The sequence below is a fragment of the Ictidomys tridecemlineatus genome, chromosome 8, assembly GCF_052094955.1.
Source record: "Ictidomys tridecemlineatus isolate mIctTri1 chromosome 8, mIctTri1.hap1, whole genome shotgun sequence".
In the NCBI taxonomy this organism is placed as follows: domain Eukaryota; kingdom Metazoa; phylum Chordata; class Mammalia; order Rodentia; family Sciuridae; genus Ictidomys; species Ictidomys tridecemlineatus.
Genome location: NC_135484.1, coordinates 141,320,188 through 141,334,646, shown reverse-complemented (window position 1 = coordinate 141,334,646; position 14,459 = coordinate 141,320,188).

The window sequence follows — 14,459 nt, the reverse complement described above, 5'->3', positions numbered from 1 at the left end:
GAAGCATTTTATACGTTGAGCAGCTAGATTCAACAGTATGGCTGTTCTTAGAATCCAAGACAACTGCAGAAGTAGCAGAAGCTAAGAGGAACTCTTCATCATTTTAGTCACTCTTGCTCTTATAAAATTTCTCCAGGTAAGGGCTTAAATATCTCCCTCAATGCTTTTTAATAAGTCATTAGGGCATGTAAACTGTAAATTTCAAAGTTTCATTTCTTCCATAAATTTGTGAAAAAAATTCACTATGCTTAATACAATTCAAATAAAATAGTATTTCACTTATATCTTTTTTAAAAAAGTCAAATTAATAAAAGTTATACATGGTAGAGTTTTTCGGTAACTTATGAAGCTTCTTAAAGACTATGAGGTTGTCCCCAATTCCAGGGGTTGACCAAGGATCATTTTTCCAACAGGACTAGAAACTTTGAGGAGTAAAGCAGGTGTCAGAAAACTAGGTCAAGACTGTTTCATTTTGGAATTCTGTCTTTCAGCTATTATCAGCTATCTCTGTCTTCTAGGGCTTGTTTCCCTGCACTGTGGGAACAAATGCTGACATGAATGAGCTTCAAGGAACATCGAGTCTGCCCACTTTCTGTCTACCCTTTCTTCACAGGGCCTCATATTCTAGGGCATATTTCTTACATACATTTATAACACAGAACTGAAAAGTGAAAATCATCAATATGATTCCACATTCCCACTTTTTGGTACTTACCCAAATGAGCAGAAAATGTACATCCACACAAAAATCTTCACATGGATATTTATAGCATCTGTATTCATAATTGCTAAAACTTGGAAGGAACCAAGAAGTTCTTCAGTAGCTGAATGAATAAATAAACCGTAGTTCATTCAAACCCTGGAATGTTATTCAGTGCTAAAAAGAAGTAAGCTCTCAAGCCATGAAAAGACATGGATGAATCTTAGTTGCATATTACTAACTGAAAGACACCAATCTGAAAAAGACCACATTCTGTAGCATTCCAACTCGATGACATTCTGGAGAAGACAAACTATGGAAACAGTTAAAAAGGTCAGTGGTTGCCAGGGACTGAAGGGAGAGTAGGCACAGTGAGCAGATTATGACGTATTTTTAGAATAATAAAATGATTCTGTACGATACCAAAATGGTGGACCTATGACATTAAACATTTCTGAAAACCAGACAATGTTCAACAACACCAAGAGTCACTCTAATGTAAACTGCAGACTTTAGGTGATAATGATATGTCAACATAATTTCCTTGATTGTAACAAGTATACTATTTTGATGAGGGATGTTGATATTGGGGGATGGAGAGGGGTGGGAGAATTTGAGTATTACTCCGAGTCTTCCACTCAATTTTGTTGTAAACCTGAAACTGTTCTAAAAAGAAAAATTCACTTCTCCTTGTTTTTAAAAAAATAATAATAATAATAAGCAAAACAACTCCCTCGGGCCAGGTGTGGTGAGGCATGCCTGTCATCACAATGACTGGGGAGGCTGAGGCAGGGGAATCACAAGTTTGAGACTAGCCTCAGCAACTTAGTGAGGCCCTAAGCAACTTAGTGAGACCCTGTCTCTAAATAAAATATTTTAAAAAGGGGCCTAGGGATGTAGTTCAGTGGTTAAGCACCCCTGAGTTCAATCATTGGCACACAAAAAAACAAAGCAAAAAAATAAATAAAAACCAAGTCCCTCAGACGGCTTGACATGCATTTGAGCTCATAATTATTTTTCTCAATGACACATAATGCATAATGTATTTTTCTTAGAAAGAGAGAGAGAGAGAGAGAGAGATAGAGACAGAGAGACAGAGAGACAGAGAGAGATTTTTAGTATTTATTTTTTAGTTTTCGGTGGACAGAGAGGTTTAGTATTTATTTATTAGTTTTCGGTGGACACACATCTTTATTTTATTTGTATGTGGTGCTGAGGATGGAGCCCAGTGCCCCACGCATGCCAGGCGAGTGATACCACTTGAGCCACATCCCCAGCCCGACACAATAATGTATTAACGCTGCTCTCCTAGTTTTCAGCCTCTCACATCTTTTTGAATTGATTGCATGAATAACCATTTTGGCTACATTCACCTTGACAGTCACATTGGCTCAGCAGCAAAATACCAAGTCAACAAACCAAGAATTCTAGGAGCCTTCAACATACTCATCTTGACTCTTTTTATATCAAATAGATAGTTTAAAAAGAACTTCTGATAATTTAAGCACTACTTAAACACATCTTTAACATATCTTTTCTAAGTAAGACAAAGGCACTTATGATTATTTCTCTAAAAATATAATAGATTGCATCACCCCACCTCGAACCCAGGGTTCTTTTCTTCTTCTTCATGAATTGCAACTTCATGGAACAAAGTATAGTTAAGTGTAATTATTGTGAAAAGCACTGAGCTTCAGAGCAGCTGTCATCTTGGCCACAGTGTGCTGTACTCAGAAATTGTGGAGAACTCTAATCTTTAGTAAATCTGAACATATTTTGGCATAGCAGCAAGGGGAAAGTGCTGGAACAGGATGTCTAGGAGGGCTGAGTGTTTGCACAACTCTGATGGCGACAAGGTCATTCAATGTCATCATTTGATTTGGTCACCAAAAGACAATCTTGAAAGAGGGAGGAATTATAAAAATATACTACCTAGCTAAAACTGGTCATCCCACCAGTCTCCTCACATCTGAAAAAGGAGGAAGAGGAGATGTTAAACATAAATAAAACTAAACAAATTGAAAAATCGAAGACGTGAAAATGGTAACCATTGATTGTGTCTCAAACCGCAAAACCAAAGCTGAAATATTTCAGTCCTAGAACAACTGGTCCCATTAGTAGAAGGGACCCTAACTGTGTTCCTATCTGGGCCAGGGGAACTTCAAATACAAGGAGGCTGAACCCACAAGCACAACACAGGCCTTGCTGAAGAAGCAATGACAACACCACGTTGGAGATGTTAGAATTGATTCATAGAGAAAGGTAAATTAAGATACAGGCAGTCATGTGGAAACGAAAAGTAGAAATGTGAGTGTAAAAGTTGGTAAGAACTTTTGAGTCATGTTTATACTATACTGTGCTGTTTGGTCTTTTGGAGAAATCTAAGGAAAGAAAAGAAGAGAAGAGAAGAGAAGAGAAGAGAAGAGAAGAGAAGAGAAGAGAAGAGAAGAGAAGAGAAGAGAAGAGAAGAGAAGAGAAGGAAGGAAAAAAAGAAGGAAGGAAGGAGAAAAATCCCATAAATGAAGATCTAAATAGAAGAGAACAATTAGCTTCCCAGTCTCTATGCTTGCAAGAAAAGCAGGTCTAAATTAAATGGTGGCATTGCTTAAAGAAGAGGATTACAGCAAGTTTGTTTCAATTAAATTTTTACTTTTTCAAATGAAGCAAACATTTATTTAATAATATTTAGGACCAAGAATTATCCTATTGATCTCATTTGGTAGAACTACATAGCAAGACAAACACTGTTTTAAAATTTTATTTTATTATTGTAAGAACATCATATATGATCGACTGTCAACAAGATTTGAAGTGTACAATGTGGTATTTTTAAATATAGGTACAAAGTTGTAGAGCAGATCTCTAGAACTTACTCATCTTGCTCTGCTAAAACCAAATGCCCACTGATTAACAACTTCTCATTTCTTCTTTCCCCAATTCCTGGAAGCCATATCCCACTCTCTGTGTTTATGAGTTTGACTTTTCTAGAGACTCCTATGAGGAGTTATGAAACATGAGTGTTTTTGTGGCTGGTTTCTTTCACTTAAGACAGTATCCTCAAAGTTTTTCCATTTTGTCATATACTGTATAATTTCCTTCTTTTGTAAAACTGAATAATATCCCATTGTGTGTATGTGCCACATTTTCTTTATCCATTCATATGCTGATGGATGTTTAATTATTTCCACAACTTGAATACTGTGAATAGTACTGCAATTAACATGGGAATGTAATCTCTCTTCTAGATCCCGATATCAGTTTCTTTGTATACATACCTAAAGTGAGATTCTTGGATCATATGATGGTGTTAGTTAAAATTTTGTCAAAATTTTTCATATTCTTTTCCATAGCAGCTATACCATTTTGTACTCCCACCAGCTGTGCACAAGGATTCCAATTTCTCCACATCCTCACCAACATCTGTCTTTATTTTTTTGTTGTTACTGTTTTGTTTTATATCACAGTTATCCTGATAGGTGTGAGGAAATATCTTCTTGTTGTTGTTGATTTTCCTTTCCCTGATGATAGTGATGTTGAACATCTTTCCATATACCTATTGACTATTTATATGCCTTCTTTGAAGAAATGCCTATTCAAGTCTTAGCCCACAGTCAGAGTGAAAGGCACCTCATGCAATGGAAAATATTTGCAAACATGTGACAGGTGTTAATTTCAGAAACATTTTTTTAAAACACCTACAACTCACTAGCAAAAAAAAATCCTAATACTCAATTAAAAGCTGGGCAAGTTTTTTTGTTTGTTTGTTTTGTTTTGTTTTTTAAATTTAGGTCCAAAGCATTTGTAGTTGCTTTCTTGAGGGGCTATGGTTAAAGCAGAAAAATCCAAGTAAGATTGAAGAGTATATACTCAGTGGACCAGAAGAAATTTTCCTTGCAAGATGAAGCCTCCACACCTACCTGTATACTTAAGGTATCTGAGCAATGTCTAATGATTTATTTCTCAACTAATTTAGATGTGATGTGTAAATGTACGTCTTTCCGACATTTTTCTATATTATGAAATCTATATTTCATAGATATCATGGTGAAGGTAAGCAGCTCAGGACCAGAGTTACCACTCACTAATTTATTTAACTTATTAATGCATCAAATAGATTAATGAGCTCTTTTTCTTTTCTTTTCTTTTTTTTTTTTTTTGGTGCAGGGAATTGAACCCAGGGCCTTATGCATGCAAGGCAAGCACTCTGCCAACTGAACTATATCCCCAGTCCCCTAGATTAATACACTCTTAAATTTAGTTCTCACAATCTAATCATTTTACCTCTGAACATTCCTGCATTTTCACATTCATGAGCCTTTAGGAGATACCTCATATCCAAACCATAACATTCTGCCCCTGGCCTCTAAACACTCATGCCCATCTTGCAATGCAACATGCATTTAGTCCATTTCCAAGAGTCCCCATAATCTTAACAGTTCAACAGCATTACCCAAAAATCTACTTCCAAAAATCTTATCTGGGACTCATGGTAAATGTTTAGCTGTGAGCCCCCATGGAAAATGAAAACAAATTAAGTATATCCAATACATAAGAGCACAGAGTAAGCATTTCTATTTCAAAAGGGAGAAATAGAGGCATAGAAAAAAGAGAGGGGACTAAGTTAAGACCAAAATCCAGCTGGGCAAACCAGGTCAGTCGCTCCATGTCCAGCATCCGGGGCACACATCTTGGTGATGTTCTCTCCAAAGGGCTGGTGCAGTGGAGTTCTCCTTCCCCTCAGTCACCATGAGTCCAGTCTTTACTCTCTGCACTTTTATTGCTGCTTTCAGCCTACATGGCATCTCCTTTGCTTGCCTCTGCTAGATTCCCACCACTTTTCTTGGCAGACACTCCTGACCTCTCATTTCTCAATCTCAGAGGCAGCTTTGGCTTTATTCTCACAGCTTCACACATTGCTTTCTCGGGGGTTGTCTGCAGGGATGCTAACCCTGCTACACTGGTCTCACCTCCTAGGCCTCCCAGGCCTCCCTTTTGAACTTCATCGAATGTGCCGTGACCTCCTGGCTTCAGTAGCCTGCATTCCTTCAGAATCAGCATCAAGAGGACAATTGCAAGGTCAGCCACCCTCTCCAGCCGTAGCCAGGTCTCCTGGAACCACAGCAGCAGCATGCTCTGAGAGCCATGGAGACTGAGCAGAGTGACAAAATTCCCTTGACCCCCCCCTCCCCTTGTGCAAGCAGGGTCCCTCTATGGTCCCTTCTGAATGGAATGCCTTCAACCCGTCTTTTCTATTACTTCTATGTAAATTACTTAGCATCATTTTAATGGCTGTAATCTCTTCAACCACAACCTCTTTGGCCCCAGTTTTACCGACACTTTTCTAACCAAATTGCAAGTCTTTCAAATCTTCCTAGTCTGCCTCCTGCTTCTGAGGAGCACACTAAACTTGAGCACAAGCCACCAATAATATCCGTGCCACTGGTCTGAATGCTGTGATACCTTAAAATTTCCTTAGCCAGATTAATTAGTCCATTATCTTCAAATTCAGTCTCCCAGAAAGTCTCGGGACATTGGCAACATGCTGACAACTTCTTTGTGAGAATGCAACATGAATTACCCCTACTCCAATTTCCGATGGAGTTCTCCTTCCCCTAAGTCCCCATGAGTCCTCAGTCTTCACTGTCCGCAGTTTTATTGGCCTTCTGGACTTCTGAGCTACCACAAAAATTGTCTGTTGGATCTCCAAACTTCACCAAACTCATCCCACAAACCAGTTCCAAATGCTTTTGAACCACATGGTCAGGATAATCACAGCCATGACCCCACTTCTGGGTACTAATTTCAGTTTTAGTCGATTTTGTGTTGCTGTGACCAATGGATCTGACAAGAACAACTTAAGAGGAGAAAAATGCTTGTTTTGGTTTATAGTTTCAGAGGTTCATTAATGCACTCTTAAATTTAGGTCTCACAATCTAATCATTTTACCTCTGAATATTCCTGCGTTTTCACATTCATGAGCTTTTAGAAGATACCCCATATCCAAACCAGTTCATGGTCAGCTGGTTCCACCACTCTGGGCCGAAGGTGAGGCTGAACATCATGGTGGACGGGAATGGCCGAGGAAAGCCACTCAGGACCTGACAACAAGAAAACAGAGAGCTTAAGTGAAAGGATCCAGGTATAATATAAACCCAGGGGCATGCCCCAAAGACCTACTTCCTCCAGCCACACCCTACCTGCCTACAGTTACTACCCATTAATCCATTAAATTACTGTTAATCCATCAAGTGGATTAATCCACTGTTTAGTATAGCTCTCATAATCTACTCATTTTTATCTCTAAAGATTCCTGTACTTTTTTCACTAATGAGCTTTCAGGGGACATTTTGTACCCAAAAACATTAAGTCAAATACTTAAAAAAAAATCAACTTTTTTTTAATTTTTATTTTTTAAGATTATGTGCTTTTTCCCAGAATGAGAAATAATTCTACTATTATTTTTAGGTGATCTCTTGTGTCAGTCAGCTTTTCATCACCATGTACAAAATATTGATAAGAACAACTTAAGAAGTGGAAAAGTTTATTTTGGCTCATAGTTTTGGAAGTTCAGTTCATGGTCGGCTGATTACAGACTCTAGGTCTTAGGAGAGGCCAAAGCATGCAGCAAAGGAAAGCTGGTCACCTTGTGTTAGCTGGGAAGCAGAAAGGGAAAGAGGAAGGAGCCACAGGAAGATGAATCCTTCCAGGGTACACTACCAGTGAGCCCCCCTCCTCCAGCCATATCCCACCTACCTACAATTATCACCCAGTCAGTCCATTCTACTTTGAAAGGATTAATCAGGCTACAGTTTCCATAATATATCACTTCTGAATATTCCTGAATTAATTTTGGAGCTTTTGGGGGAACACCTTGTATCTAAACCCTGACATCTGTATTTGCTTTACCAAATTAAAGTATTCTAAAACTGAACAAATTGCATGAATAAGTCATACACGCCTAACTGCTTAATTAAAATATGTATTCTCTCTACTTTTTCATTTATTTCACTTTTTGCACATAGTTTTAATAAATACATTCTTTGTTATCAATATTAACGATATTATATTATCACATGGAAATTTTAAAACTATCCTTCTCCATTAAAACCACAGTTTTAATGAGATTTCTGAGTATTTCATATAAAATATAATTTGTGTATAAGGGGTAGGACCAACCAACTCAGAAAATATACCAACAAAGGAAGACTTTAATTTAAAAAGTTTATTTTACTCTTTCCTAATCAAAAAAAAAACATTGGTGTATAGAGGAATTGATACTTTATAAGTGAGCTAAAATGCCAGATTTGTTGAAAAACTTATTTTCCAAATTTTAAGGAATTTTAAAACCTGAATATAAAGTTGGTATAGGAGTAGACTCTTAAGAACAATGATTGGATCATAAGTAACAGATAGAGTCACTAAATAGACATTCAAATAAAATAAAAACTCCTAGTCAAAATAATATTTTCATGGTCTTCGGTAATCCTCTTCTATTCCAAACACATGTTAATGGTAAATAAAATATTAAACAAAAATTACCAGGAAGATAGACATAGGCTCAGAAACATCTCTATGGATTAGAATTAGAAAGGAGCCCAAACATGAGCAGGACTGAAGGCCCAAGCTGGCCACTCCCAGCATAGAGAAAGGCCAGGGGCCAGGAGTTGGATGCTTGCAAGGTACAGATAGCAAAATGTCTCCCCCTGATACAGGGTAACAGAGCTCAGCATCCCTGCCCATGAGAGAAAGCTGAGGGAACTGTAGCTGCTGATTGCAGGTGCATACTGTGTCTTCCATGACTTTGGGGTCCTGAGGAGGGTGAAGGACAGAGCCACCACCTCTAGCCCAGATGATGAACCATGCAGCCTGACCTGTGGTGTCTCCACCTGCCACCTGGGAGGAGCTCCAGAGAGACATTACAAAGCCAAGGTCCCGACTCCTGGCCTGGAAGACTGGAGACAGGCTTCCCACTGGTCAGAGCTTCCCAATAATTGAGAAGCATGGTAGGAAGGGAGAGAAAGAGAGAGAGAGAGAGAGAGAGAGAGAGAGAGAGAGAGAGTCAAAACACCCTTAACTCTCCATTCACAATATGTCTGCAAACTAACACGCCAAAACACATGGTAAGGAATTCTAAAGCAATACAGTCAACCAAGTTCATCCACACTGTTAAAACGTGACTTCACCCAGGAAAATATTAACATTCATAGACTACCCAAACTTGGGTATATTTAGGAGACTTAAATGGATGAATGAAGGATTGACGTCCTTGTGAAAGAAAAAAAAATGATGAAACAAAAATTTCAGGGAACAAAAAGTGAGAAAATATTATGACAGTGAAAAATAAAGACATTTCAGATAAAAAGACTTCAAAGTTTAAAAATTCAAATGACAAATTTTCGACTGATACAGCTAAAGCCAATTTGCAATTGATCAATGGTACTAAAGGATTTTCCCCAAATATGGCACAAAAAAGACAGAAATACTAAAATTAAAATAATTTTAAAGATATAATAAATGATAATTTTCCAGAATGAAAGATTTTTGGGGGATCACCGTTCACTTAGCTTGTCAAGAAGGATAAATATCTTAACTCTGAGAAACACAGTAGTGAAAGTATGAAAACTAAAGAAAACAGAAAAATGGTAAAAGCTGTGAAAGAAAAGATAAACTACAAAGAGGACAATGTAGCTTCTTATCAGCAGCAACAGATGGCAGGGAACTAGATCAGCATCTTCAAAGGCTAACAGAAAATAATTGGCCTCCAATTTTATATTTAAACCTTATTCAAGAATGAGCCCCAAATAAGTCATTTTAGGCCTGTACAAAGAGAGCTACCCCCCATTATTATTAAACACCACCCTCATTATTAAAGGATACTCCAGGGAAAAGTTAACCCTTAGAAAGAAATAGGACGTCAGAAATAATCAAATGTATAAGTCTTGATGAAATATACCAGTACATTGTAGTAATGATATCAGTCATCATTTTTGCTTATACTTTTTAATTTGAAAGAGAAACTAGAAATAGCAATATAAAATAGAGTGAAGTTAGTTATTAGATAGCCAAAAATGCTAAGGTCATTGTATTTGAGAGGTGATTAGAAATATTAGATAAATTTGAATTTTTTTAGAAAATTTCATAACTAAGTATGTATTAAAAATTAAAGATGAACAGCAAATACAAACAAAATAAAACAATATATGGAAACAACAAACAGCTTTAAACTGTTTCAGCAGTGGAAGACAAAAACATAGAAATCTTTATCAAACTAATGGGAGTCAGAAAAAGGAAGAAAAACAAGCTAAGAAAAACCAAAATGGTAGAAATCCAATGTAACAGGATTATTGTAAGCAAAGTAAGCTCACTTATTATTGGATTATCAGTTGGATCAACTAGACAAAACATGACTTTAACAAGATCAAAAAGGAACATTGAAAATAAGGAAACAGAAGCTGTATAGCTGTATCAAGCAAAGGCTAAGTAATTCTAATTAACTAAAGCTTTTAACTGGCTTTCACATCTTTTGTAACTACGTTATAAAATCATCAGAGTATCATTAAAGTTCAAGACAATGTTATTAACAAAAACAATAATACCACCCACCTTATGCATTTAACAACGACTTTGAGGTGTATAAAATAAAAACAACAGAATTATGAGAAAAAAAATCATAGGGAAATATTTTAATGCATTTCCCCCATAAGCAGAAACAAATATTAAATATGTAAATTATTGGCAGAGTAAAATTATGAATTTTGATATGTAATTTATCTGTGATAAAAATACACATATATAATTTACATTTAAATAAATCTTGAATTAATAACAGAAGATATGTAATATTATTAAGGCTATATAGAATATATACAAAATGTATGTTCCACAAATTAAAAAAAAATTTAAAAACAATGTCACAAAGACCATACCCCAAGAAGAAGAAGCATAAAATAGAATTCAACAATAAAAAAATGAAAGTTCTCCCCTTTAGAAACTTAAATAAGCATGTTTAAATAACTTATTAGCTTAACAAGAAAATCACATTGGAAATTACCGAATAAGTTAAAATAAATAAAACCAAACAATGAAATTATCATACTAAAATGATAACAGTAACATGTTTTAAAATTGCCTAAAGCAACAAAAGTAGCCCTATTTTAGTCATAACAGTGTCCGTTTAAAAAATAAAATAAATAACTTTAAAAAGTAGTAAAATTTTTAGCTAGAAAAGTAACAAAAGCTGTCAAACTTTTAAAAATAGCAAATACAATGATAGAGTCAAACTAAATGTAATAGAAAATGAATAATTAAGAAACCATCCAGAAAACCGTCAATTATTTGGTATAAAGTTGCTACCCAATCAGATAAAGATAACGCATAAGAAGAAAGTCATAGATGAGGCTCACACATAAACAGAAATGCAAAAACTTGAAATGTTACCCCAGCAAATTCAACAGTAGAAAATACAGTGCATACATCCACACACATGTATATGGAAAGGTAATAAGAAAACTGGTTTTAAAATCTGAAGGTTCATACTGAGCACTGGACTAGCTGCTCAGAAGTTAAGTCCTGGGGTACTTCATGTTTATGGACTTTGTCACATTAATGTGATTTCCATAGAAAGTGTTGGCAGCTACAGCCCAGACAGTTCTCAATTTACTCAATATAATGGAAATCAAAATAGTTAATGGAATATTTATGTGTATTTTGGGTTTTTTTGTTTTTATTAGTTGATTTTAGTTATACATAACATTTTGATTTTGACATAATTATATAAGCATGCAAAAAAAATTGCTCCAATTCAGTTCCCAGTACTTCCCCTTTTCTCCTTTCTCCCTCCCCCTTTCCCATTACTCTACTAATCTTTCTTCCATTTATTTATAGTTTTTTTTAATTAGTACATTATGGGTACACATAAAGATGAAATTCACTGTGGTATTTCATATGTGTTCATAAGATAGTTTGGTCAGTTTTATTCCAATGTTGTTCCTCTCTTTACCTGTCTCTCCCCTCTCTCCCTCAATTACTTTACTCTATTGATCTCTCTCTCTCTCTCTCTCTCTCTCTCTCTCTCTCTCTCTCTCTCCCCCCACCCCCATTATATTAGGGACTGAACCTGGGCCTCTTAACTACTGAGCCACATCACCAGCCCTTTTTTATTTTGAGATTCTAGATAGAGCACAGGTAGGAAGTCAAGAATCATAAAAGTCATCATGTATTTTACTTAGCATCATGTGAGAAAAAAATATCTTATTCTCCTATAGACATTTTTGTTTTATCATTGATTTCTTTCTTCCTGTTGGCTTATTTTTTTTCTTTCCTTCCTCAAAGGAACACTGATGGAATTAAATCCAAACATTAGAAAACAGCATCAACAGATGTTAATGCAGAAAAGAAATTTGGGGTTTTCTTATTTTCTCATTATTATTGGGGTGGTACATGTAGTGACAGTTTGAATATTTTTAGAGGCCAGAAGAGAAAGGAAAGGTAAAAGAAATGGCATTGGTGAATATTCTTTAAAAAATTAAATGAATATTATCAATGTTAGTGTGGTAAAGATCATGTTTTGAGAGGAAGGGTTCTCATTAATTTTATTTTCATATGTATATACTATATTAAATTATATATATTTCATAGTGTATATATATATTATGTATAGTGTGTATATATATATATTATTATTATATAGTATAGGTGTCATCTGCTTTATACTTCACTTTTTTAGAATGTTTAATTCACCTTCCCAAAAGAGATATCTTATGATGAGATAGAAGACTAAAATGCCAAATTGGAATAGTCCAAGAAGGGCAATAGCTGGGTCAAATGGTTGTTCCATTCCCAGCTTTCCCAGGAATCTCCATACTGCTTTCCAAATTGGTCGCACCAATTTGCAGTCCCACCAGCAATGTTCTCAGACTATTCCCTGAAGACCTTAAAAGAGCACACTATAGGGCTACTGCCACATCGATGTTCATAGCAGCACAATTCACAATAGCTAGACTGTGGAACCAACTTAGATGCCCTTCAATAGATGAATGGATAAAAAAAAATGTGGCATTTATACACAATAGAGTATTACGCAGCACTAAAAAAATTACAAAATCATGGAATTTGCAGGGAAATGGATGGCATTAGAGCAGATTATGCTAAGTGAAGCCAGCCAATCCCTAAAAAACAAATGTCAAATGTCTTCTTTGATATAAGGAGAGCAAGTAAGAACAGAGCAGAGAGGAAGAGCATGAGGAAAAGATTAACATTAAACAGAGATGAGAGGTGGGAGGGAAAGGGAGAGAGAAGGGAAATTGCATGGAAATGGAAGGAGACCCTCATTGTTATACAAAATTGCATATAAGAGGTTGTGAGGAGAAAGGGGAAAAACACAAGGGAGAGAATTGAATTACAACAGATGGGGTAGAGAGAGAAGATGGGAGGGGAGGGGAGGGGGGAAGGTAGGGGATAGGAAAGGCAGCAGAATACAACAGTCACTAGTATGGCAGTATGTAAAAACGTGGATGTGTAACCGATGTGATTCTGCAATCTGTATTTGGGGTAAAAATGGGAGTTCATAACCCACTTGAATCAAATGTATGAAGGATGATATGTCAAGAGCTTTGTAATGTTTTGAACAACCAATAAAAATAAATAAATAAAATGCCAAACTGGGAATGCAAACTTTCTATCAGGCCAGGTAAGGTGGGTTTGATTTCACTTTTAGATGTTCTGAGGGATGCAGCTCCTTTGTAAATTTGATCAGCTCCCAGGAATCTAGAAATTTCTTCCAATGCAGGAGCCAAGGAGCTCCAGTCTTGCCCCTAGGATCTCTCCTAGATGTAGACAAAGAAGATGACTCTGGAGAGAATCTGCAGCTCCCCCCAAGCATGTCTATGGCAGACTAAAATGGACGTGTGTGTGTGTGTGTGTGTGTGTTTAAGTAAAGATGAAAAGGTACGCTTTAATTACTCCAGAGTAGAAAGTAAAAGAAAGCTTCAAAGAAATATTGAAGCATGCTGGCAGACAGCCAAAAATATTTAACGGTTAGCCAGGCAAGTGGAGTCTTGCTGCCTTAGTCTTAATAATGGTTTCAAGAACTCTGTTCTCCTTCCCATCACTGAAGCCTCTACCCCTTTGCACATCATTTCTCTTTCCATACACTAAAACAACTAGGCAGCCGGCACCCAAGCCCGGGCCCTGCCCTGATGCAGAGAACTCAGGAAATGCAACTTCAACAGAAGGGTTCCTTTTTAATCGGTCACGGTCACGCTATTCAAATAGGAAGAAATCTGCAACCCATTAGACATTTTCCTTCTGCATTAATAGACAGAAAAATTAATTCTCTTTTGCAGCCATTTCTATTATTGTTTTTTTTTCCATTTGGGAAATGTTTTCAAGTGCTGTCCCTGGAGAGCCACATAGAGAGACAATTAGCTTGTGAATAAAGAGAATAAATTTGCAGTGCTGTCCTACGAATACAGTAGAAGAGCTAGAACAGAGAAGATAGGAGAGAGGTGAAGAAGAGAAATGGAGTGAGATACTTGGTACAGGGAATCATCAAATGTTCACCTAGGTGCTTTTGGAACATCGGAGAGTTTAAACCTTTCAACGCGCGGATCACAGAAATATCAGCACAATGACCTGATTTTCTTACAAATGCTTTAGACAGAATCAAGTAATCGTATTAGATGCAAGAAATCGTTTAAAATAATGTACTTCTGCCCTTGGCAGTTTAACTAGTTCACTTCCAAGAAACATGATATTTCAT